Source organism: Leptodactylus fuscus, chromosome 1, assembly GCF_031893055.1.
Source record: "Leptodactylus fuscus isolate aLepFus1 chromosome 1, aLepFus1.hap2, whole genome shotgun sequence".
In the NCBI taxonomy this organism is placed as follows: Eukaryota; Metazoa; Chordata; class Amphibia; order Anura; family Leptodactylidae; genus Leptodactylus; species Leptodactylus fuscus.
In genome coordinates this window covers 242,083,245-242,110,735 of record NC_134265.1, presented here as the reverse complement: position 1 = coordinate 242,110,735, position 27,491 = coordinate 242,083,245, and the positions used below count along the sequence as shown (strand labels likewise).

At 40.0% G+C, this 27,491-nt stretch overlaps 1 protein-coding gene across 1 annotated transcript in view; it reads right to left on the bottom strand.

Annotated features, from left to right (window-relative positions):
• Positions 1 to 24,304, bottom strand: part of SLC4A4 (solute carrier family 4 member 4) — a 187,549-nt gene extending 163,245 nt beyond the window's left edge. The window contains exon 1 of the mRNA XM_075284971.1: positions 23,909 to 24,304. The gene's annotated coding sequence lies outside the window, so the exon portion shown is untranslated. The remainder of the gene's footprint in view (positions 1 to 23,908) is intronic.
• Between the last annotated feature and the right edge of the window lie 3,187 nt (positions 24,305 to 27,491).

Below are 27,491 nucleotides of genomic sequence, written 5' to 3'. Positions count from 1 at the left end.
AATGTAGGAGGTGATGGATGGGAAGTTTCCTCAACAATAGTTCACGTTGGACATTTACTGTCACTCTCCGAAACACTTAGTCAATAATAATACATAATTACATTCTGGAAAAAAAACTAGAGAAATAAAATGAAACCATATTTATGTGCTGTTCTGTGCATGGTGTATGAATTGGTAATGTAAGAAAATAGTCTCAGCTAGACTCTAAATATTCATTGGAAAGACAGAGTATGTTCACACAGTGGAATAGAGAAAGAAATTTGAGGTAGTCTTCTGCCTCAAAATCCTTTCCAACCCCCCCCCCCCCAATCTGCTTCCCATTCATGTCAATGTTGTCAATGAGAGGCAATGACAGACAGCATGCTGAAAAATGTGTCCTGATCAATCTTACCAGGGCAATGGCAAATGGTACAAGGCCTCACATAATATGAGCCTAGCCATGCATGCAAACCAGCACCACAAAGTCAGCCTAGGCTGTAAGAAACAGGTTTTTGAAGAGATTTTGGAAATGGAAGACCACCTCAAATTTCTCCCCAAATTCCCTCTGAGTATACATATACTAAGAAGCTGCTCTTTAGGGAACCCTACAAGGGTCAGAATTGTAGGGCTTATATTCTGTATAAATTTGTCTACAGTAAAATATATAGTAACTCAGAATATATAGTGAAATATTTATTACAGCATAGCACTATAACCATTTTAAAAGAGCTAACTATAATACTTGCATGGGGTGAGGGGGGTGGTGAGCCAGTGTCAGTGAAATTGGTGGCTTTGGACAAATTGCATCTAATGTATATGGCCAGCTTTAGTGTTGAACCAATATATTAACACTCATTGTTAGGGGGCTGTAACCAAGTTTTCAACTCCATTCATATGGTATGGGGGGAGTAAAGAACCCCTTACTTTTGTGATTGCTGAAGGTCCCAGCTGTAAAATTCAGTGAAATGCCATTGCATCTACTTCCTTTACTGTGTATCCGATGTGAATGTTTTGTAGAAATTTCAGCAACAGAAAATCTGTTCTACAAGTGTTAGCGCAGTATGAGTATGGATTTCTGGAATGAGGAACTTATTGAAATTTTAGCAATACAGTGATCTTGCTGTATATGAACTTACCTTTATAGCTATGCCACGACATAAAGTAAACTCTAGACACATTTCTCTACCTAGTCATTTCCTTCCTTGTGACATTCAGAGGTGTTTTCTGGTGTTGCACAATTCAATGCTACAATTACAGTTCTTGTATCAATATTTATGTGCCAGTGCTATCTGTGCCACTTCCTTTCATGAGCCGTAATCTTTTCACAGCACTATTGTTAGATGGATTTAATGTTATAGAAAAATCAAACACTGTAGAGATTTACGTAAGACGACACACCGAAATATGGCAGCAAGTTAATAGACTAAACCATTTTAACCTTGAACTAGAAGCATAAAAGGCTCTATAGGTAGTTATAGTATACGGCCCAGCTGCCTACCATGTTACAGCACATAAGTAAGGGCTGGTTCACACCTGCGCCCGTGTCCACTTTAGGCAACCCTGCCAGTTTCAATCTTCTGCCCCGAGAAACTGAACAGGGTATGGAGACCTGGCAGTCAGTTTTCAATCCCATTCACTTGAATGGGTTTACAAAGTGACTGCCTGTGTCCATTAAAAAAAACCGGTTTCACTGTAGACAGGCACAAAACGCTCACAAAGTCCTGCATGTCTGACTTTGTGTCTGGCAAAAAAAATGGTTTCACCACGGACAGGCACAAAACGCTCACGAGCGGTTACTTTGTAAACGCATTCAAGTGAATGGGATTGAAAACTGACTGCCAGGTCTCCATACCCTGTTCAGTTTCTCAGGGCAGAAAAATGAAATCGACAGGATTGCCTAAAGTGGGCACGGGCGCAGGTGTGAACCCGTCATAAGTGGAGTACAGGTTCAAAAACACCATGTATGCAGGATATGCAGATCTCATACAGCTTGATGTCATCATATAGAATACTCATTTAGATTGAGGGCTCAGTTAAAAGGAATTGTGCCAGAAATTTGACTTATCACATAATAGAGGCTACCTGTCAGATCACTAAGGATTTGACTTTTGGGTCCCCAGCAGTCAGGAATATGGGGATAAAGTGAAAATACAGTGATGGTGCTATAGTACTGACTGCCTATATACGGTACAATTATAAATAAGGAACCTCTGCATAGAGCCTCTAGGCCATTCTAAAGGGAACCAAAATTGTCATTTCCTATTTACTCGCTTTTCAGTCCTCTTGAAAACGTAGTTTTCTTTATATACCAAGTATATATGCCTATACTTGGTATGTTAAATTTGATCCTCACATTGTCTCCTGATGTACTAACAATTTACAATTAGCTATAAGTTACAATTTGTGCACCCAAACATATTCCTGTCGCAAGCACCTCCCTACAATACACATTTCTAATCAGCTTATGCTAAACTCTAATTCTCAAGCTGTGATTCACCCGAGAAGAGCAACTGAAACTGTGACATTAACTAGCCATCATCTTGGTTGTGGATCATACAGCAGACATATATAAGGCTGAAAAGAAAAGTCTCAAATGCTCTGTGCTACAAGACCTGATGATCTGACTGCTCCGGATCAGACGTCATGAAGATACACTTTCTTATAGGATGTTTATTGAGAACATCTCAAGAGTAATTTATGCTTTCCAGAGTTATGTAGAGGAGAGATAAAGGGCCAACATGCTAGGTCATTAGTCAATAAGCAAGCACCAATATTTGGACATCTGCCAGATAATATGAAGTTCCATTGGCCTTAGCCCCATGTCACTTGACACATATTTTCTATATGTATAGGGCAGATCGGAGACCATATAGGTATAGTTATTGCTACTTTTTTTCAGCAGTTCCCAATAGAAGGGGTAGCGGAAGGAACGTTTTCAAAGGGCCCTGGGAGTCCACTCCAACCATACTTCACATTGTGTTCCAACTTTAGTGCCCCCTCATAACCTAGTCTTTACCTAAGGTATCTAAGTTGTTTTCTTTTTATTTGGATTATATGGTTATAGCTATGCCTAGTGTTAATCCTTGTTCTTTTCCCTTTAGTAGTGCTCTAAATAATGCTTTACACTGAATCCCCTCACTCTAAAGAGGAATTATGTTTTTCCTGGGAACCTGTCATTACTGAAACTCACAGAGATCACTATAAACATGCAACGTAATGACACCCATGAAATGAAAAGAAACCTAATGCCCAGTTGAATAACATTCACAGTGTCAAAGTCTAGATCAGTCGTATAATTTTTATAAAATTAGATCAGATTCTTTACTTGCAAAGCTACAGGGAATACAAGGCAATAATAAAGGTATATAAAAAAAACTAATACCATTAAAGGTATATATTTATCAAGAAGCGTGACTACAGTGAGTATTTTACAACTGTCTATTATACGTACGGCTGGACATGCTAAACCAGCACCACAGCATATATAACCTAAACCTGGGCTGAACTCAAATACTCCTTTCAAATACCCCTACATAGACTTCCATTAACAGGACAGGAAGGAAGCAGTGTGACATGTGTATTAAAGTCCTCATTTATGTCCAGCAGTCAGCATGGAGAAATACACTTAACATGACATGTGTCTAATTTTATTACAGCTAAGGAAGCAATCACAGCAATCGGATGACAGCATTGTACTTCAGCAGCTGACTTGTATATACACAGACAGGCCATAACCAACAATCGTATGTACCACGGCTTTATGTAAGAGGAAAATCCCAATTCTAAAGACAGCCTAGTCAAAAATCTCTAGAATAATCAGATTCAATATTAGGGAAGATGGTCTACTTGGCTCTTGAGAATTTGTTCATTTCTGCATACTGTAACAGTTTGCATTTCGCAGTAGGGGTTTTTTTTTTTGTTTTTTTTTTTTTTACACAAAAGGCCATGGAGACACTAGTAGAGACTTTCAGGGAAAAAGTTAGAGGGGCCATTTCAGGAGCATGGCCTTTATAAACAGGCACGGATACATTTTCATGTTATAAACAAATCTGCTATTTTTATTTACACCATTTAGTGATGTAGAGCCAAAAAAGTCTGGTATATTTATGCTTAGAATATTACACAGAAACAGGTATCACATCAGTATATTACACAGGACCAGGTATCACATCAGTATATTACACAGAACAAGGTATCCCATCAGTATATTACACAGTACTAGGTATCACATCAGTATATTACACAGAACCAGGTATCACATCAGTATATTACACAGGACCAGGTATCACATCAGTATATTACACAGGACCAGGTATCACATTAGTATATTACACAGAACAAGGTATCACATCAGTATATTACACAGGACCAGGTATCACATCAGTGTATTACACAGAACCAGGTGTCACATCAGTATATTACACAGTACTACAGTAGGTATCACATTTATATATTACACAGAACCAGATATCACATCAGTATATTATACAGGACCAGGTATCAAATCAGTATATTACACAGAACCCCATGTATCACATCAGTATATCACACAGAACCAGATGTCACATCAATATATCACACAGAACCAGATATCACATCAGTATATTACACAGAACCAGGTATCACATCAGTATATTACACAGAACCAGGTATCACATCAGTATATTACACAGAACAAGGTATCCCATCAGTATATTACACAGTACTAGGTATCACATCAGTATATTACACAGAACCAGGTATCACATCAGTATATTACACAGGACCAGGTATCACATCAGTATATTACACAGGACCAGGTATCACATTAGTATATTACACAGAACAAGGTATCACATCAGTATATTACACAGGACCAGGTATCACATCAGTGTATTACACAGAACCAGGTATCACATCAGTATATTACACAGAACAAGGTATCACATCAGTATATTACACAGGACCAGGTATCACATCAGTGTATTACACAGAACCAGGTATCACATCAGTATATTACACAGAACAAGGTATCACATCAGTATATTACACAGGACCAGGTATCACATCAGTGTATTACACAGAACCAGGTATCACATCAGTATATTACACAGGACCAGGTATCACATCAGTATATTACACAGGACCAGGTATCACATTAGTATATTACACAGAACAAGGTATCACATCAGTATATTACACAGAACCAAGTATCACATCAGTGTATTACACAGAACCAGGTATCACATTAGTATATTACACAGAACAAGGTATCACATCAGTATATTACACAGGACCAGGTATCACATCAGTATGTTGCACAGAACCAGATATCACTTCTGTCTATTGCACAGAACCAGGTGAATAACCAGGTGGCTGTGACCGTCGGGAAGATTGAGATGCCGTCGGTCACAGACTGCTACCATCGCACTTTGAGGCTCAGGCTCCCCATTGCGGAAACGCAGCTTTTTTGGTTACAGATTTTACTGTGGCTTTTTGAGCCAAAGCCAGGTGTATATTGAGCAGAAGTTAGAAGTATAAATACTTCCTATATATTTCCCATTACTTTTGTAGCCATTCCTGGCTTTGGCTCAAAAACTGCAGCAAAATTGGCAACAATAAATCTGCGTTTCCGCAATGTGGGGCCTCAGTCTGAAAGCTACACAGGGCCCTCAGCAATTACTGCAGGCCGGATTTCAGGTGGTTTATGCTGCAGTGGCTTGCAGAGGTATATGCCTAGAAATCACCTTCGGTATAAAGGTTTATTCATATATGGCATTCAGAGGAGGATGACCAGTGTAAGTAAAGGGGTCTTCTGACTATTTTTATTATTTCATAGTGCTGCTGAGGAGTCTGTTGTCATAAAATACATTACTTACCTCTCCCTTTGTTTCCAATGGCGACAGGTCCAGTCCTCAGTTTACAGATCCTTCGGCTGCTTGTGCCAGGTGACTCCTGCAGCCAATCACAGGCCTCAGTGTTCATCTTCTCACAAATGGCACATCATGGTAATCCTGTGCCATTTATGGAGAGGTCTGAGACCTGAGATTAGCTGCAGTGACATGATATGAATGGCCTTTTAATGATCTTTTTACATACGACAGAGAGAAGGAGGTAAGTATAAATATATTTTTCATTTCTAAACCTCCCCTACTGCTTGCATGTATTTTTTTTATTTTTTTTTTTATGTAGATTGTGAGCCCCATATAGGGCTCTCAATGCACTTTTTTTTTTCCTATCAGTATGTCTTTTGTAGTATGGGAGGAAATCCACACAAACACGGGAAGACCATACAAACTCCTTGATGTAGTTCCTGGTGGGATTCGAACCCAGGGCTCAGTTCTGCAAGGCTGCAGTGCTAACTACTGAGCCACCGTGTTGCCCCTAGCATGCACGTATTTTTTAATCCTGTCAGACTCTTTTAGGCTAAAGCCCCACGTAGCGAGCCAAAGCTAAAAAGCGCCGCAAAAAAGACAGTGGCAGAAACTCATCACAGTTTTTTCTGTAGCACTTTTCACATAAAGTTTGCAGTTTTCCTGTCCCTATTATACCTATATGGAAACCGCCACTGCCACAATGCTTCTTCCATTGCTATAATTGACACACTGTGATTTACAAAAGCGTTTCTGCTACAGATTTTTGTCTGCTGTGTGTGGATGGGATTAGCCAGAATCCCATGCACTCTGCAGGTACAGTAATATGCTGTGTATTGGAAACGTGGAGCCCTGGCCTTCGGCTGAGGCCACTTTTTGTGGAAAAGCTGAATCATATGTGAATAAACCCTAAATATAAATTGTTGAGTCCTTCTCTCATGACATACTGGTAAAATATTCTACAGAACTTTTTTTTTTTAATTTTTTTTTTTTTTTTTTTTTTTTTAAACTGGATGAAAACAATAATTTTGCCATTATAAATCCCCCAGGAATTCTGAACTTTCTCAGAATGGCTTATGTGCCTACAGTATTTCTAGTTATCCATTCCCTGCTCCATTATTGATGCATATCTACGAAGATTTACAACTGTGAGTCCTAAAAACATATAAATCAGGCTACCCAGATTTTTCAGAAACAGAAATAACTGAGAAATAGCTAAAGAGAACATTCACAAAGAACAATATACATGAATAAGCTTTCACAAAATCAATTCCAGATAATGTGGAAACAATCTGCGTGAATTTGAGGCTATTCTGAACCTGAAGCAATAGTTAAATGCTTGCGGAAACAAATGTCCAATACGAAAAAAAAAAAAAAATTACATCAATATTTTTGATGGTCAGATTTCTAGTACCTTATGTAAAACCAAGAAACAGCAGTGCCAGCAGTATTGTGAATGCTTTGTTTTTGTTTTTATTTTAACAAGGTTTTAAATATTCACCTGTACCGTTTACAGTTATGGAAAAAGCAAAGAACACTTGGGAACATTTATCAGGACGGGCATATTGTACTGGGGCCTCTTCATAAACCTGTTATGACAACCATGGAAATGGAAAACTGGAGTGAGTTATAATAAATCAGTTGCACAATAGGGCACAATATACAATATGTGGTGAACAAGGCACATATTGGAGCTTGTGGCACATGTTTGGTGACAGAAATGGACTTGCATGTTATCCTCAGAATAGGCCATAAATATATGGTAATCTATATGGACCCATCATCTGTATGAGGCAACTACCAGCACCTGTCATGTACACAATACAGGGCTGTAAGCAGAACACTCCGTCCACTTCATATCCCCTTCACTGCAACTCAGGTCCCACAGACTTCAATGAGTGCTGAGCTGCAGTGGAGGCATCTGGCCACTAGACAACGGATAGGGTTTTCTGCTTCCGGCCCCATATTGTGTAAAAGACAGGTGCCAGAAACGGCTTCATACAGATGATCGGTCTGGGGGCCGGGTATCAGTCCCCTATCGATCATACAATACTGGCCTATCCTATAGGCCATTAAAAATATATATATATTTTTTTTTTAAAAAAAGCCCCTTAACGAGGATCATTTACCACCTCCACCTACTCCAGTTCCTGCATCTGTTAATTGGTGCTGCTCCACTGATGCCTGCTTCTGCCTCTTACCACCAATTTCACAGTAGAAATAATTAACTAAATAACATATCAGGAACCAAAACTAACTCCACTTACTGCTTGGGAATGGGGGGGCTAGAGAAAAAAAATTCAACTGTGCCAAAGTTAGCAAAATAGCAACTATTAAATGATGCAAAGAGCCGGACTAGTGGTGAATGAGCCTCATAAAAATTTAGGTATTTAGAACCTCAGATGAACAATAACATATGACTTATTCCACTGTTATATTACATATTAAGAAACTATGGGAAGAATATGCAAATCTGTCTTCCATGATGTAATTAGGAAGTCAGCTGCTGCCTCAGTGTTGCAAACCAATAGAGGGCGCTCACTGGAATGTGCAAGCCTGTCTTCCTCGATTGAGACACTATACCTGGTAATAATCCCAGTGTCATTGCAAAACAAAGGCCTCTTGGAAGGTCGAGCATGATGCTAAAGGGAGTAAACCTTTATTGGGTTATTTCACTGAAATTCTGTCTTCCTAACTACATCAGGGAAGACAGGCTTGCACATTCCAGTGAGCGCCCTCTATTGGTTTGCAACACTGATGCAGCAGCTGACTAATTACATAATGGAAGACAGATTTGCATATTCTTCCCATGGTCCCTTGCGAAGTGGAGTGCTAAATGCTTAATAAGTCTCCACACACCTATATGGTGGTCTCTCCCCAAGGAGTGACAATATCCCCTTAATATTAAGAAACTGACACACTTTCTTCTTGACTGGACCATTGCAAAATTAAGATGGCAGAAGTCATGTTTCCTGATCATCTCACCTCTCAAAAAACAAAATGTAATAAAAACTGATCAAAAAGTCTTATGTATGTGAAATTTTCTGGAAGATTTTTGCAATTTTAATGTGACTGTTAGGGAGTTAATAGGGTAAGTAGCAGCCAGGTGCTGCTAATGAAAGGCTCTTAATTAATTGACTGTGAGCAAGTGTGACCACCTCTGTAAAAGTATAGTAGCTTTGCCAGTATGTTTGTCTGGAGTATTCAGACTTCGTGCAATGCCAAGAAGGTAAGACACTAGCAATGATCTTAGGGTAGTAATTGTTGCTGAGGTCCAGTTCAGATGCTCCCAGGGTCTTGTTCACGTGAAAGTCCTCACCACACATGACCACTGAGGCCAATAAGTGGCCTAAAGAAAGGAAACAGGGTGTCACACAGGTAACGTATGTGAGTGACGTCCTGGTTCCATTGGCCTCAGTGGATAGGTGAGGAGAGAACTTCCTATTGACCAGACAGCGGTGGGGAACACCGGAGCAATAGAGAATAGGTGAGTATCAGGGTTTTTTTCGGGTTTTTTTTTTTACACCGTCCCTGGCCTCCTTTATCTAAACTGTATATCCTGAACAACTCCTTTAACAAGGGTAAAAAGTCTATTTTTACTGTTCTCTTACTATTTTCTGTAAAATGACTTTTGTGCCGCAGTCAGTTTTCTGATGAATAATGGGGAGATGATATCATTTACAAAAGACCATGGTACCCCTCCCTTGGGGTGATCTGAAGCGATAAGGATATTAAAATCATTTTATTGTCCCTGCACTGTCAGCTACACATGTTCTCATGCAACACAGGTTAAAGTGTAGCTGCAAGTATATGCAGGGATGCCAACACTTACAGCCATGACTGTATATATATTTATTTATATATTCTGTCACTTAGACAGTGGTGAAGTAGGTAAGAGATAGACAAAGAGATGATAGGTTATTTTATTAACAGTCAATCATTTTGAAATTTGGTTGACTGAAAATTCACCTTTTTGGCAGGAAGCCTCTTTTGTCTTACATAACAGATCAGATGGACATTTGAGCTTGTGCAGCTTTCATGAAAGCGGATATTTGTGGACCACTGCCAGTGTAAAGGTCTGAACTAATGAACAAATCAATTTGATAAAGTGCAAAAGGTTGTCATTACAGAGCGGCATAATCAGTAGAGTAGATCTATGATGAGAACACTCGTACTGGACAATGTTAAATAGTATGTCTACAGGAAACCCTGAAGTCCTTGTATTAATCAGAGAATGTGAATGTAATAGAAGAATAACATAATCCGACATGCTCGAGCTTGGCACTAAGTCAGATTAGTGGACTTTTATGGGTAATGAGTCAAGTGCAAAGTAATGTGACCTTGGGAGTCACAATGTCAATTTGTCACCTTCATTTTCTTCAGGATAAAGTAATCAAGTGTATGTATACAAATCCAATTTATTTTGGAGCTGATAAGGTTTATGGAGTCATAGAACTGATGGTGGGTCACATCTATGTTGTTTGGTCCATTATTCTGTTTCGTTGTAGGAACAGAAGAACGGTTATATATTAAACGAATCCATCTAATGACAGGCAACAGTGGATCCCGAGGAACAACAAAGTGCTTGCAGGACATTTTGACTGTGATTTTATATGGACAATCTCTGAATTGAGAATCCAATGATTTGAAGATACTCTAAGTTTGCCATTTGGCAAAATATGCCTTGGTATCATGATGCTCTGATATTATGATGCAATTTTATGTAAGTTTTACTTATAGTTACTCAATGAGTTATCAAGTTACTGTTCATAAAAGGAACAGCTCAATGCCAACTCAGCTGTGCTACATCTGAATTACTGTGTAGCTATACAACTCAGGAATTTAGTTCCAGATAATCTAGTCAAACCATGGCTTAATATGAATAATTTACAAAATATCACTGTTTATTTTTACCTGAATAAAAGACTACATGGCTACACCTCAGTATATACACATCGATAAATAAGATGTGTATTATCTAAATTACTGAGTTTGTATATAATCATTTTACAATTTTGCACATTAACATTATGGTAGATGCTTGAATGGAGTGGGTAAAGTCACTTGCTGCTTGGTTTGTCATGGATCCAGTAGATGTTGGTGTTTTTTATGACTGTTAGTATGAGGCACCACCTGCTGTATCCATGTCAAACCAGGTGTATCAAGGTTGCATATTGGAGAGACATAGTCAGCCTCCATTTCAAGAATGCAATACTCGCTGAGGCTCCAGCTGTTAGTTGTGAGAGACTAGTGGGCAAAGACAGCCAGACCACCCAGCTAAAACTCCCAGAGCCGAGGCAGTGCCAACTAACGGATCCACGGCACATATTATTTAATCCACTTCCTTCTAGATTCTACTCTCTATAAGTTATGATCCACTGTAAAGCAACAGCTCATGTGACTACAAGGTGAACTTTATAATCATAGGTTTTAGTGTAATGGGGTGGTTACTAGGAGGAGCAGTGTATCCTACATACTGTATCTCAGTAATGATACTCAACTCACATAGCACTACTAGCTTCTCTCTTTCAGTATAGTGATATATTACTTCCATCAGGAACTTCTTACTTTCACACAGTATTAAGCAATCAAAGCAATCAATTCAAGAAGACAGAGAGACTGCCTTAGTACATAAATTATGTAAAGTTAGAATAGTTATAGTTAATACTCAGAAATACAAATGTCTTGTATGAAGGCCAATTGATTATCAGTATAAAAGACAATATGAAAATGTTGTACAACCCTACTAGATAAGTCCTTTGCTGTTGATAAAATGTGCACTTTGCACATAAGAAAATAACACAGTAAAATTGTCGATTAGGTAGGATAAAGATACAAGTCCACCAAGTCACCATGCCACCAAACACCATTTGCCCATCAGAGAAAAACAATCCTTCCCAACTCCAACTATGGCAATTACACTAAGCATTCTACCTCAATAATTCTAGTTTCCATAACCTATTATATTTTTACTTTCAAGTTATCAGCTGTCATCAAATTTGTGCCAGTGAGTTCCATAGTCTCTCAGTTCTTACTATAAAGCCCTGTCTATGGTTAAACTTTTTTTTCATTTACACTTAGAAGATGCGCCCTTGTCACAGTTACAGGCCTAGGTGTAAAGAGATCATTGGAAAGATCTCTGTGCTGCTCATTCATATATTTATACATTGTTACAATGTATACATTGTTGCCCCAAGCCTTCTTTTTGCAGGCTGAACAACCCCAAGTTTGATAAGCTGTCCTTGTAATGTAATGCATCCAGCGCCGCACCTCCCATGAGGCGACCTGAAGCGACCACTTCAGGCGGCGCTATGCCAGGGCCTCAGGGAGGGCGGCATTAAGCTGTCCTGGACTGGCTTAGCACCGAGCAGTGGTTTGGGGAGGCCACTGGAGCAGCGCTGCTTCAGCAGCCTCCTCTCACGCTCAGGCAGAGAGCAGGTCATCTCTGTGCCTGCTCTCTGCCGGCAAACAGCGCTAAGCTCCGCCCCCGCACTTCACCACGCCCCTTCCGCTCCGCCACGCCCCCTCCTCCCGGCAGGGGGGGGGGCTTTCTGTAGTTTGCCTCAGGCGGCGAAAGGGGCAGGTTCGCCCCTGAATACATCCATCCACATAATCACATTGGCCTCCCTCCTCTCTATCCGATCCAGTTAGTTAGGTCTTTCTTACATACATCCGCCCAAAACTGTGCACGGTATTCTAAATATGGCCTTACCAGTGATTTGTATAGACGCAAAATGATGTTCTTGTCGTGAGCATCTACTCTTTTTTTGATGCATCTCATAATTTTTCATGTCTTGGCAGCAGGTACCTGGTACTGGTTACTAAAGTTAAGTTTACTGTGAACCAATAACCCCAAGTCTTTTTTCAGCTGTAGTTTTACCTAGTGTTTTATTATTTAATCCATATTTATACATCTCCATTTGCCATCTGCCATTTCTCTGCCCAATCTACCGACTTCCACAAATCCCTCTGTAATATTCTACTATCCTCTTCTAGGTTAACTATTTTACAGAGCTTAATATCATCTGCAAATATTGAGATTCCACTCTGTAAACCCTCGACCAGGTCAATAACAAAAATATTAAAAAAAAGATGAAGACCCAGCACTGATCCCTGTGGCACCCCACCGGTGACTGTGTCCCAATCCAAGTATGTACCATTAAACCCTCCTCTGTTTCCTATCCTATCTAGTCCCTTAAACACATATTTTCCCCTAGTTCCAGTATTCTCATTTTATATACCAATCTTTTAAGTGGAACAGTATCAAAAGCCTTTGAAAAATCCACATACACCACGTCTACTGCATTATCCATGTCCAGTCTTGAACTGACCTCTTCATTGAAGCTGATCAGATTAGTCTGACAGGACCGATCCCTCATAAACCCGTGCTGGTACTGTATTATAAGTTTGTTATCATTGATCTAACTCTTTAGGGTTATAGTTTGGACTTGATAGACCTGTGACATCACTCAACCTCATCTACTATATGACATTCTCCAAGATAGCATCTCTTAGAGACCCTTCAAATAACATTCACCCAGCAGAGGTTAAGCTTATAGGTCTATAGTTTCCGGTCTAACGTTTAGATGCCTTTTTTAATATTGGCATCAAATTTGCTATGCAGCAATCCTGTAGAATAGACCCAGTCATTACTGAATCCTTAAATATCAGATATATCTAGCACTGTCCATAATTTCCAGAGAGTATGCCATCTGGACCTAGTGACTTGTTTATTTTAGCATTGTGATAGCACCTTGACACTTAATGGAGAATTCTCATTAACCCCAATCATTGCTCATTGGATTTTCCAGTGTAAATACAATAAAGAAGCATTTAATATGATGATCAATGTTGTCCAATCTTAATCACATGTTCCCCTGTTGCACTACAGAGGTCGGGGTGTAACACTGATGTCAACATACAGTAAGGACCTATGATTCGTACATTTTTAGTATATCTACAGCAGCACAATAATAACTCCAGTCTTCATAACTCTGGAATTGCAAGGGGGAGGCTCATTTATGATGAGGCACACACCTCATATATAATACACACCCTCCGCATTACTGAAAAGTACGCCAGTTCAAAGATTTCGGACGTAAATTATGATTTCTGTACTCCCTCACTATGCCCCCTTTTCAATTTGCACAAAATAATGCATTTTTTTTATACATTTTGTGTCACAAACCTGGTACACAAGGAATGACAAATCTCATCTCATGATCAATCTCATTGTTCTTGTTGCTGTTAAAATAACATAATATGAACAATTCTATGCCATATATACAAAGAGTCCAATCCCTCCTCCTGGGAGTAAAGTACTGTATGGTGCACATGACACCATGTGGTGTAAATAGCAAGTTATTGCTAAGTTACTGTCAGTTTAGCAATAACTTAAATTAAGTGGTACCCTGAAAAAGGCAGTTTGGGACTGTGTGAACTGTGCCACTTAGGACCACACTTTGCAAGTGTTCTTGAGTATATTGTATTAGACTTAGCTGTGACTTGTCAAGGTGATTCTGGAAACAGGCAGCAACTTGGTAACTGTAGAGCTTCCTGGAGGCACATATAAAAGAGGTTGGTCCAACCCTCTGAATAACGTCTTGTCATGGCATGCAGCGGTAGGCAATGGCTTCCCTGAAACCCATGTTGATGCTAGAATGGAGTGGTTAACGCTGGGTTCCCCTGCTGTGGTGTAGAACCCAGTAGGCGGCACTACCTCAGCTATGGACATGTTAGTTATGCGGTCTGGTGAGCTCCCTCTACCAGCCCTGTTCAGTTGCAGCATAGTCTAAGCAGTAACTAGATATAGTTTTCCTAAATGCAACCTTAATTCGCCTGGTTTAACATGGACACAGGAGGCGATGCCTACAGTATCACCTACTGGATCCATGCCAGACCAGGGAATACCTTTTTTTTTTTTTTTTTGTTAACAATTCCATTCTATCTGCTAAAACTGACAGCCATCTTATACTTTAGAAAGATATTGGGTTACACTAAGTTCACACTAACGTCATGTAGCCGTCGTCCGTCGGAGAATAGATAGACCGCAAAAAAAGCAATTAAACACAAAATCTGATGGATCCAATTGACTATCATGGCGGCCATTGTTTTAAAACTGAAAATGGCAGAGGACTTTTTCTACTATATGTACCATGTAGCTACCAATATGCCTGTTTTTCCCTGCCAGAGAAAAGTAAAGTGACATACATATCCCAGTGACTGACATATCCCTGTTTAAACTCCATCACATAGCTAGTGCACTTCTATAGAACTCTTTTCTCCACCAAGAAGCTTACATGACTGCCACTCCATGTTTTGTCCAAAATTTACATCTTCTTGAAATGTTTTGGGTCACATATGTGTTAAAAGACATGACATGATGTATTAACAATGACGCTACATTCATTGGCACCTCACTGACCAAGACATGACGTTCATCTAGTCTGGTTACCTGGATCTGGATGTGGTCTAGAAGATACTTTCTCTTTAAAAAAAAAAAAAAAATCAATTCCACTGCAACAACATTTGTTGGAGACAAAGTACAAGGGTGCAATGTGATATAAGGTATCTTATCAGAAGCAGCACATTGAACTTGAGAAGTTAAGAGAGGGCCGGCGTATCTCCACTAAATATCTTGCACTCCTTGCTACATACTGGAAATTGCCAATCTGGCGGAGCCACTCAGGAATGAATAGCACAGGTTATCAAGCTTGTTGCAATGAGATGCCAGCAAGAACTAGAATGCAAATACTGTATATACTTTGTGGATCATATTTGAAAATAGAGAATAATTTTACTAATTCGACAAAACATGGAATTCTAAAGATTCATATTAAAACAATTAAAATTGTATTATTGTACAATGTATTATTAATATTATTGATAAAAAGTATGGTTTGAAGCTATCAGAAAATAAAATTCGATTAACCACAGCTTTAAACACTAGAAAACTTCTAGAGTCCAATGACTGGCTCTGATGGGCTTAGAATGTGCAGCACTATGCGATGACATTAAAAATTCTGAAAAATCTATGTCATGTCAGTCAAAATAAAGTGGCATCATAATGTTGCCGCAAAAAATGCTGACGTGCCAAAAATTATTTTAACAAGCTAAACCTTGTTATTTTCTGCTGACATCTATACACTGGGGCAACAGAAAGAGACATGTGTCAAGCCAAATAACACTACAAAAAAAGATATATGCTATAATAACATAAACAATTAAAGATGACATAATAGAAATGTGCAAATAAAACAAAAATGAGATGTATGACAATACTACGACTCTAATATGCAGAATATTCATTACTAAAGGTATTGAACGCAATAAAAATAGAAGATGTATAACATACATTAGTTTGAAAGCATAACTATGGATATTTACACTTTATAGTTTTTTTTATGTATTTTTTGTCATTTTTTGGGAAGGGTTGGTAAACATGGCCCTGAGCAGTCAATTATAAATGGCTCAAAACAACTAATCCTGATAGATACAGGTTAAGAATATGAACATTATTTACTATGGATAAAGATATGGATGTAGAGCGATGCAGTAATACAGATACAAATAATATAGAGAGATGACACTTTGAGAAAGGTATAAAGAGATATTGTAATACAATCAGATGTAGCCATCTACAACTTGTCTGATAACTTGTTGCACTGTGATGACATAAAAAAAAGCCCAGCTAAATGTATTAGCAATGGTTTACTTAAGGACCCGTTCACACGGGCACAGAGGGGGCGGATTATGGCGCGGAATCCATGTCATAATCCGCCCCCTCACAATGGTGGTCTATGGAGACCGCTTGCGTTTTTTTTTCCGTGAGCGGCAACATGCTACTCACAGAAAAAAGAAGCGAGCTGCCCTTTCCTCAGGTGGATTCCGCGGCTCATTGAGCCACGGCGTCCGCCTCGCGGCAGCACCCTCTCGTCTAGGCCCATTTATTTTGGGCCTACTTCGGAGTGGGAAGCCGTGAACGACAGTCACGGCAAGCGTATTTTGGTCCCGATTTTGACGCGGCTTCCCACGTCATAGTCAGGACCCAAATATGCTATTCCGCTAATGTGTGAACTAAGTGTTAAGGGTTAAAAATCATGTTAACGTTTATCTACATTGGTAAACAGAAGACAGAGATAGATAGATAGATAGATAGATAGATAGATAGACATATGAAAGAGAGAGATGATATTCTATGTATTACTCTGAGATAGAAAGATAAATACATAGGCATAAGTAATAGATAGATAACAATTTAGACAGAAAGATTAATAGAAAGATATGTGAATAGACAGAGATAGATAGATAAATATGGTATAAGGATTCCTATTCAAGACCTAGACACAAAATCTACATTTGTAAAGGAGCGCGAATTTGCTATCCATTAATTGTCACGTGTGATCCGCAGATAGCACATCTTTAAGTCACAAAGAGTTTTTAATGATCAAAAACTAATCTGACTTATCCCCAGAACTACCCGAGACCTCACAGAAAGTAAATGTTCTCATGGGATACTGAGCTCCTCTAGATACAATAACACAATCCAATCTGACACTTCTACTCAGGTCACTACTTCACATACGTCTTAGGATTCAGGATATTATGCAACCAAGCCAACTTCAAACATTTATCCAGCAATAAATTTCCACTTCATAAAGCTGCATAAAATACAAGATAAGCTTTTTACTTTCAAGATGAAGCTGGAGCTGGCCCAGTATGTACAATAACCACTGATTTTAACAGTAGGATTGAAAGTAATATTTCTCATGAAGAAATGTGTAAATTTATACTGTCATCTATAGGGGTTTGGTTCAATGTCTTAGTAAGTCTGGCTGAATTCAGTGCTCCCTTTGTGCATGGTAATTCTAATTCCAATCCACATCCCAGTATTCAGATAGTGAATTAAATCCTGGGCCTTGAAGCAATTGTAGACAAAGTAAGGATAGGTTCACGCTACCATTATATAATGTTGGATGTTCTCTTCCAGCTCACAGGTCACAAAAGTAAAAATATATGATGGAGGACAGTAGAGACAATGAGAACTAACACAGATGGGGCTCCCTCTGCTACAGTTAATGTCTGTTGCTGTCATCCTATGAAAGATGACAGCAATGGACATTAAAGGGATTGTTCAGGAATTACAGATCTCTGTCAGGAGCCAGGGAAGGTGAAACATTTTTTTTAAAAAAAACAGTCATCTGTTCCTGTTGCTTGGTTATCCGCTGTCCAGTCCAGGTGCCACTGGACTGGACAGCGGCGGGGAATACAAGAGTAGTGAGGACAGGTGAGCATGAGTTTTTTATGTTTCACCTTCCCTAACCTTCTGGCAGAGATCCATAATTCCTGGACAACCCTTTTAACAATGGAAGTATAAAAACAGCCTAATTTACTAGCCCATGCAAAGAAGCCAGGTGGCTTTTTATAATATCAAATGCATATAGGTCATAATGTTTACTAACCACCTGTAAGCAGAAATAGGATTAAAGAACCCCAGCCAGTCAGTTCTGTCAAGAATTTGGACCTTCAATGTTAATAAGCAATCCAAATTATGTATATGCAGAAAAATGTATGACCTTCATATTTGGTATATCTGAACTGATCTAAATATGTCATATCTACATGGATTTTGCACATGTAATTAGCCAGCCCCAGTCACAGATGGGAGGCCATGAAAGGGGCCTGGGTTAGGGATCCTTCAAAACCCTGATGTATAGGGCCCCCTTTGTGACCTGGGGAAAACTGTGGGAAACTGTGGGTGCCTCATGCCCAATTTACTTTGTATATTGTTTGCTTGTATTTATGTATTTTTGTTACATCTTTTTCCATTAAGCACTGTGCTATTGTTGTATATTAAATCATAAAATTTAATAAGATTTTTCTTGGATCTCAACGTCCCCACAATTCCAAAGCGAGCTAAAATTCCACTTAGGCTTGTTACCTATTTGTTTGGCAGTGTGTGCTATAGGATGTAGGTGTAAGAGGCCTGAGTGTAACAGTGTCTCATCTACTGTAAGAGATGGCTAGTGATGGCTAGTTGTTGAGCTCACTTTACTCCTTTGCAGCCTAGTGTGAAAAGTGAGTGTGAAAGTGGAGTCCTCCTTTATGGTCACTTCCAGCATCAGACATACTTGGGTGGTGAGTGGGTGTGCTGAAAAGCCTAAGTCTAGTGGAAACCCTCAGTTGTCAAGTGCTGACATGTATTTGTAAGTGTCTGCAGTTGCCAGGGAAAGAAAGATGGTGGCAGGGACAGGAGTGGTAGCAGATGGTGGAAGGGGCTCGGAGAGTTTTTTCTTGAAAGAATCCATAGTTGTTACTTACAATGTATACTAATTTACCTCTCATACACCACTATAAACTAATACCGAGTACCACACGCATTGCTTATCCTCTCTGAGCATGCACCACTTGCAATTACAGAATGTCACTTCAAGGACGTGTAGAAGAAGGGCTGTTTTCTGTAGTCAGTTTATATTTTCCATGCAGCATGTGTAGCCTATGAATTTATTTGTTATAAGACATACAAGATGCTCCGTTCCTTGCCTTTACTCTTGACCTTAGATATTCCAAATTGAATAGCACAAGATGACTCACTGCATTACCCTAAATGCCCAACAGACTAACTCATAAGTTTTCTTTAAAGCTGGTCATCTCCTGCCTTTCATCTTGCAATACCTCAGGCCTTGCGGAAAAGTAGACAAGGACACAACTCTTGTATACAGTAGTAGTGAAGACATGTAGTCCCTTTCAGTGTGTGCACCAGTATTTCAACATTTCTAGGTTACAGATCTACAGAGGGCCTTGAAGTTCTTTATCACACATGATATGGAGTATATTTCGCTGCGTCGGCCATTTGTTTAAACACACACTATAGTAATTCAATAAATACTTAGGCTATTAATAGATTAGGTTGAACTTTCTAAGAACCCTATACACACCAGTGTGTTGCATGGTTGAAATCTATCCAGAAAAAGCCTCTTCACTTTCAGTCATAGTGAGGAAGGCACTAAATAAAGCAGAACTGGTAAGTCATTCACACATGGACAGGCTTGCAGCACATGTATTCCTTGGAGACAAGGACACACACAGTACCATATGGGTTTCAGTGGTGTAACTGATAGGGACTCCTCAGCTCTTCTCCCTCACATTACATTCATAGGCATCCCCAGCCAACCAGATTATGGAATCCTGAGTCACAGATACAAATGAGGCAACTCCTCTGCAGATACATGTGTTATAGTAATACTGTGTCTATAAAGATTTCTGGGTGCTGTACAAGTTCTTTTCATGTGAAGTATACAGAATGACTGTTTTCTAAAGTTCCATGTATCTTTCTCTAAATTTCTCAAAAAAGAAATATAAATTTTTTTTAACAAGTCTGCCATTAATATATATTAAATGTCAAGCTTAGATATTTTGGACACAAAATATCCAGAAGCACTCCAGAATTCTGGCATCAAAAGTCGTAAAATATGATCTAAGGACATTATGGTCATAATGCTCATTTCCACAAAAATATTGCAACTTTTAGATTTTTAGGCCACTCCACTTGAGAAAAGTGCATGGGAAAATTGGTGGCTGGCCTGGTGAGCTGATGTATGCCAAATTTATCAAATGCAACTTTTTAAAAAGTCACCAAAATTGTTGCAATCTCACTCCAGTGGTGGAGTGGCACATAAAGAGGAGCAACATTTCAAGACAGAAGTGTTAGACATGCAACATTTGATAAATTTGGCCCCGCATAATAAATCTTTCTCTTAGTTTTAGGTCAACTGAAAATATGTGTGTGAATACAGCTCAACTCACACCCACCTTGATATCAGCATAAGATACCTCCTCCATGCACGGTTTTCCTTCCCTTCGGCCTTAGAAAATGTCCACAAACAGTCAAACAATGTCGGAATAGCTATGAGTAAAGAACCTAGGGTTCTGAAATGCGTAAGCTAATACATGGATTCATGTTGTTATACAACTATTCCTTTTTTAAGGAAGAATAAAAGCTAAGTTTTAGACAAATTTTTCTGGATCCCCTCTTGACTTGCTGGATTCCGACACTGTTTCACTCTTTGTTTAGGTCACCTAATGGGTCTTCAGTACAAGTCTAGCGCAGAAGGGTTAAAACCATACAACTGCATTACCGCCATATTTACTCTATTAGAAAGACATTATGGAGCTTCTGCTAATGATATTAGCCTAGATTCATTAACGTGACACACAACAGACTTTATAAAGTCCATCTAAGTGATATTTCACATGAAGGCTCTTGGCTTTTAGGTCTGTCCTTACTTGGAATAATGCCTGTTCATACATATGCAGCAAATTGATACAATATACAACGCAAGGAACTTGTATCCAGCAAGAGCGACTAATGTACTAGCTACCAACCTGATAATAAACTACACATTGAAGGTTGTGAAACTGTATTGAAGAAGATTCTTGGTAAGTAGAACGATGAGAACCTGACACTAACTTTTTGACTACTTTATGTATTGAAAATAAAGATGTGATACTAAATTATAAGGAAAATTGTCTCCAGCCTGTGGCTGTCTTGGATTACAACTCTCAGTATGTGTTCATTGAAATAGAGACTACTGATATAGATGTTTGATACTTTTAATGATACATTTCAATTTAGTTCTCATTGGCCTTTGAAGTTCAATGGCGTTAAGGTGTATGTACTGTAGGTGACTGCAGTAGTCAGATTTTTATTGTAGTAGTTATCAGGACAGAACTATAGCCACCAATATACAAGGTATTTACGGCACCGGATTACACAATATTTCCAAACAAATAGTAATTTTCCAGTAAGGGAAGGATATACGTCAAAACCAGTGTAGGGCTGGCCCATCAGAATACCAGAGGATCCTCTTATGGGTCCAGGATGTAACCCAATAATGGTCCTGCAGAAGACACACATATATGAAGAGTTTTATATACTGTATATTAGATTATTTCCTAGAGGTTGTTAGAAGGTTGGGCCTCAAAATCATTTTTTCTGGTGGGCCAAAGAAACTTCAGTCTGACACTGGTCAAATCTTTATGTCTGTCACATACGGGAGTTAGAAATATAGCTTATTCCCATAAGGTTAAGACAGTTTGGGATGAATAAGGGGAGGGCATCAGTTGTTGAAATCTACTTTATGTATACATACAAGACATACACCATGGAGAGAATTGTATTAAATCTCTAGGGATTGAAATAAAGTGGAATACAATAAATCTTAGGTATTGGTATTTGAAAAGATTTTTTTGGACATCACTGTTTTGTGCCATCCTAAAAGATAGCATGTTACATTTCTCAGTGTTGTCACTTATGCATATTGAAAAGACTTGAACGCTGTCACTATCATTGTATGCCCTGATTTTTAGAACTTGCCTTATGACGCTGGTTACTAAGAATCGGCACCTGCTTGAAACATATAAGCACATGTTCACACAATACTTTTACTGTAGAAATAAAAATTGTCTGTTTTTACGACTGGATTCTGGAGGACTACAAGTTTTGTTTGCTTCAATGACACCTTTGCAATACAGGACACAATATAATATACGGTAGTATAGGGGATTGACTTAACTAGACAGGTCCAGTATACCTGTTGTAAATGAATCTCCAGATTACATAGTAAAGTGTAATACAAGAATATTTACAACCTATCCCCTTGATAGGTGACATATAGTTATGTAGAGGTCTGACAGCTAAGTCCCCCATTAAATGATAGAATAGGGGACCTCAGACCCCCTTATTTTCTCACGCTGACAAGTTTCTTTGAAGTGGTTGTCTAGCTATATAGATGTATATGATGGTTCTAGTGCTTGGACCGTAACTAATGTCACATTTATCACTCATCCAGTAGATAGACGAGTTTTTCTAGCTGGAAAATCCCTTTAAGTTTTTCATGAGACTTACAATTACAAAAAAAGTTAGAACTGTCGGTAGATTCCCAGAAAATGTGCAACATATTGAAACTTTTTATAGTTTAGGGATCAGCATTGACCGTGGAGAAATGTTGTAATAGCTGAACTCTGAGCTCAGGACTTGTGCTACATGTGATCTCTGAGAAGTTGTTCTCTGCTTTTAGATAGTCTCTGTGCACATATAATGAAGCCTTTTATTACGACAAGAGGTCACCAGTCTTATGGTAACTTGCACATGACCTATGTATGCCTCTTACATGCTACATAGTCTTGTGCTAACCTATAGTATCCGTTTATAACTCCTCTATGCATTTCTAATGTAGTCTAAACGTGCCCAATCTCTGTAAATCATCTTTAACCCTTTCCTCCATCAGTGATGAGGGAAAGCCAATAGGTGATGTTTTGCTGTCTTTGCTGACGGAGCTAAGTTGATCTTGTATTATTTCGATATTAAAAAGCCTTACAGGGCATTAGAGCTAGGTAGCAGTGTATTGCACATGATCCCTAAAGCTGTATTACACTGCACATGATCTTTAAGCGTTCATGCTTTGCATGTCATTTAGAAGCAGACCGCACATGGTCTCTGGTTGCACTTGCTGTGCCAGGAGGAGGGTGCGTGGCTGGTGCTTTGTAGTGACAGCCTGGCAGCTTGGTGCCTGCTGAGAGCTGTCAGTCCATCTATTTTCATTATATTACATTAGTAATATTCACGGCAAAATGTTGCTCATCATATTAATCAGTCTATGTAAATGAGATGTAAATCACAGAAAAAATATTCAATTTGTGCAGAAATAGAGATTTGATGGAGAAGCGGACAGGTATGTGAAATCTCTTAATAGAAGTATTGCTATAATATCAAATATTTACTATAATAGCTATGGCATTCACTTGTTACAAACTTTCTTACATCCTGCTTTCACTCTCTTAAGAAGTTGTCACTGCTGTTTGAGACGTAGGAACCTGCTCCACGCTTTAGCAGTTATATCCAACCTTCAGTTCTCCAGATGTCAAGAAACTACTACATCCAGCATGCTCCAACAGCCTGTAGCTTTCAGGTCATGCTGGGAGTTGTAGTCATGCCCCATTCAGAGAGCTGCAGGATGGAGACAGAGCATTACAGAAGACCAATTTTCTACAGGTGTAGTAAGGAGGATTGTTCTTACCTTGAAGTTGGTATGATGTCACCACAATCCTACAAGCTACTGATCTCTTCACATTCACTTGTCGCTCCAAGTCGAGAGATAAAAGTAATATGGTGATAGTGATCAAGCACTTTAAACAGGTTTGGATCTGTTGTTCATGGAAGTAGCTCCAATAGAAGAGCAAGCAGGACCAGCTGCTACTGAGTTGGTTAGGGAAGCCCCCTCCTCCAGGCTATATCCTTATACTACTGTCCTGTCTGTTGCTGTCAGTGACTTGGAATACTATATGAAGGAATTATATAGCAGATCTGAGGAGAGGAGGGTGAGGGTGGAGAGGGGGCGAAGCATTAGGGTGTATAGGGAATAAAGCACAACCCTGGGAAAGCTGCACACTCCAGCTTTGCTATTGAGACTCCTGTGCTTTCACATTTAATAGTGACATGAGTCTGCCTCCCCCCTCACTATTCCCTCCCTCCTTGAGTTACATTGCAGGGAAGGAGTGGCTTGGGCAGGGCAGGAGGTAGTATTATGGGCACAGCTCCTATCCTGCACTAGCCTTTCTCTAGCTCTCCAATCTATAGAGACATTTAGTGGTAACGCCTGTGTAGCAAGTGGTGGGGTCCCAGGCCTCCTAATACCTCCTCAGGCCTCCTGGGACAGCCCTCCTGTCATAGTAAGAAGTTGTCTGAGAGCTGGCTGCAGCGAGCTGATACATTGCTCCAAGTGTTTATTCTTCCCTATTCTCCTCCCCCTGGCAATCTAGTATTTATTAACCATGAATTATTTAGTGTGGGCGCCGGGAGGGATGGAGGAGGAGGAGGTGGTGGTGAGAGCCAGGAAGTTTCTCTGCTACCTATTAGTAATATATCAGAGTCACCTGGTGTGAGGTCACACAGCAAGGATGCAAAGGGACATTGTTTTGTTTGCAATACTTCATGTTACATTCTCTTACTGCTTCTCAGTTTTTTATTTTGATATTACACCCAGGGATACTTTTTCATCATAGACACATATAAAACAGCTATAGTGACTTAGGTTTCACATACTGGCTAGGTTTCGGTTTAGGATACAGTGGTCCATATGTACTAATAATTAGACCAACCACTTCCTACTGGGGTGCCCTGATACTGCCCCACAGACATTAAAATAAAAAAAATCCCTGGGTTTACTACTGCTTGGAGCAGATATGACGCGACGAATGGTACTTTGTGTCCACCTCCCCACCTCCTGTACCTGTACTGCCCCATTATATCCAGCCAGAGTGAAGTTGGGGATATCATTTAGGCCAGGGCCCCACGGGCTGGAAATGCCGCGATTTGCCCACGGCAGAAATGCAGTATCTGCAAAGTGGATGGGATTCATGCGAATCCCATGCCCACTTTGCATTTCAAACCGCAGTACGGACACGCTGGAAATCGCAGCATGTCAATTATATCTACAGAAACGCCAGCGGCTTTCCCGTAGATATAATGGTAACAGAAAGTCAACAGAGGAAAACTCCATGAACTTTCTGTTCAAAGCGCTGCGGGAAGAACCGCGATGCGTTCCCGCCGTGTTTTTTCCCGCAGCGCTTTAGTACTGGTTTAGGCCTGGTTCACATTTGCGTTAGGTATTCTGTTTGGGGAGTTCAGGCCTAAGTGATTCCTTCCTCTGCAGTCAGCACATTACTATGCCTTTGCAATGACATCTCTAATTATAATGTGACTGTCCTGGCACTATATTATGCTCACCTCAAGGGGAGGAATCTGCTACTTTACTGACTGTCGGATGGTAAGGAAATGTTACTTGTACTAAAATATGACACTTGCTCTGATTCAGAGGTATGGTGTGCTGTGGAGGGGATGTTAGAACGTTGTATACAATGATGGTAATAGATGAATTTTGATATATGAGTTGGATTGCATAAGATGGTGAACCTTTGAGGGTGTGCGTTTGAATGGTACAGTTAAACCTATATCAATGTATACTTTGCAGAATACATAACATATTAATGAAGTCCTGCGGGTCAGTATGAATACAAAATATATATACCGGTAGATGTTTTATGTTGTATTACTTTTGTACAATAAAAACAAGTAGAGTTTGTCAGGGCAAAAAAAGAAATAAATAAATAGACCGATGAAGGTGAAAAAAAATAAAAATAAGTCATACTCACCTGTCCTCAGTGCTTCGGTGTCCTCCCAGTGTGGTCCTGCTGCTCCAGTGTCTTCTTGAAATAAAACTCATTGCTGTCTGTGACGTCTTGGATCCCTTCTGCTAAAGCCACTGATTAGCTTCAGCAGTCACAATCACCGGCCTCAGGAAGGGACCCGGGACATCACAGGTAGCTTCTGCAGTTATGTGCGGTCGGGACTTCTGCCAGGAGATAATAGAGCGGCAGTATCAGACTGCTCTGAGGGGCACTGGAGCAACAGGGAAAGGAGGTTGTGTTTTTCCAAATTTTTCTCACCTCCCCTGGCCTATTTAAAAGAAAATCTTTGCACAAACAATCTTTTAGGCTAAGGCCCCATTTTGCGGAAACTTTTGCAGAAGCTTTTTTGGTTGCCGATTTTGCTGCAGTTTTTTGAGCCAATGCCAGGAGCGGAATGAGCAAAAGGTAGAAGTATAAGAACTTCCTATGTATTTCCCATTCTTTTTGTAGCTATTCTTGGCTTTGGCTCAAAAAAACGAATAAAATCTGCAATAAAAAAAAGTTGCGTTTGCACAACATTGGGCCTCAGCCTTAAAATGGTTTCCCATGTGAGCAAATTGTGACATATAATATTGCTAGAATAAATTATCTGAGTATAGCTCATGAATGGCCTGAGTAATCTGATGATCCTACATTTTGGAGTGTATTTGGCCTATAATGTTTTGGAAGATGCTCCTGTATGTATATAGTGTGGGGGAGGTAGGCTCAGCGGTAGCAGCAGCGGACCCAGACAGTCAGAGACAGACACCAAAATCAGTTTGAACAGTGTTTTAGCCCTGTGTGTTTATTTTGCAAAAAGGTTTAAAGGTGTGGTACTATTCCGTTATCGGGCCAGCAGCAGCGCAGTTCAGCAGCAGCTTTCGGGACAGCAGTTCAGCAGCGGGAATTACAATGACATCCGAGGACTGCTGGCCCGATGCTTGTGCCCAGTAACCAGTACATCGATGACCCCCCTCCCCCATCCTTCTCCTCCTGCCAGTGCTGCCCCCCAGCTCTCCTTACATCTTCCCCGTACCCTCTCCCCGCCACACGACTAGGCCTCACCTCAGCGCTAGTACCGAGACCGAAAGGAAAGACACCGGGGCTCAATCCAGGCCCTGACAAGAAACACGCCGACTATAGGAACGGTGAGCTACAGCGAGCCGGAGGGACAAACTTTCTGCAGCGTCCGGCGGCTATCTAGTAGCATTCATTGCTCAAGATTTACGGTGAGGCCTATTACAGGGAGAGGGTACGGGGCAGATGTAAGAAGAGCTGGGGGGCAGCACTGGAAGGAAGAGGAGGATGAGGGCATCGATCGATGTACTGCCTACTACACACAAGCACGGCCTCTATCATCGGGCCAGCATCGGCTTAGTCATGTGGCGGGGAGAGGGTACGGGGTAGATGTAAGGAGAGCTGGGGGGCAGCACT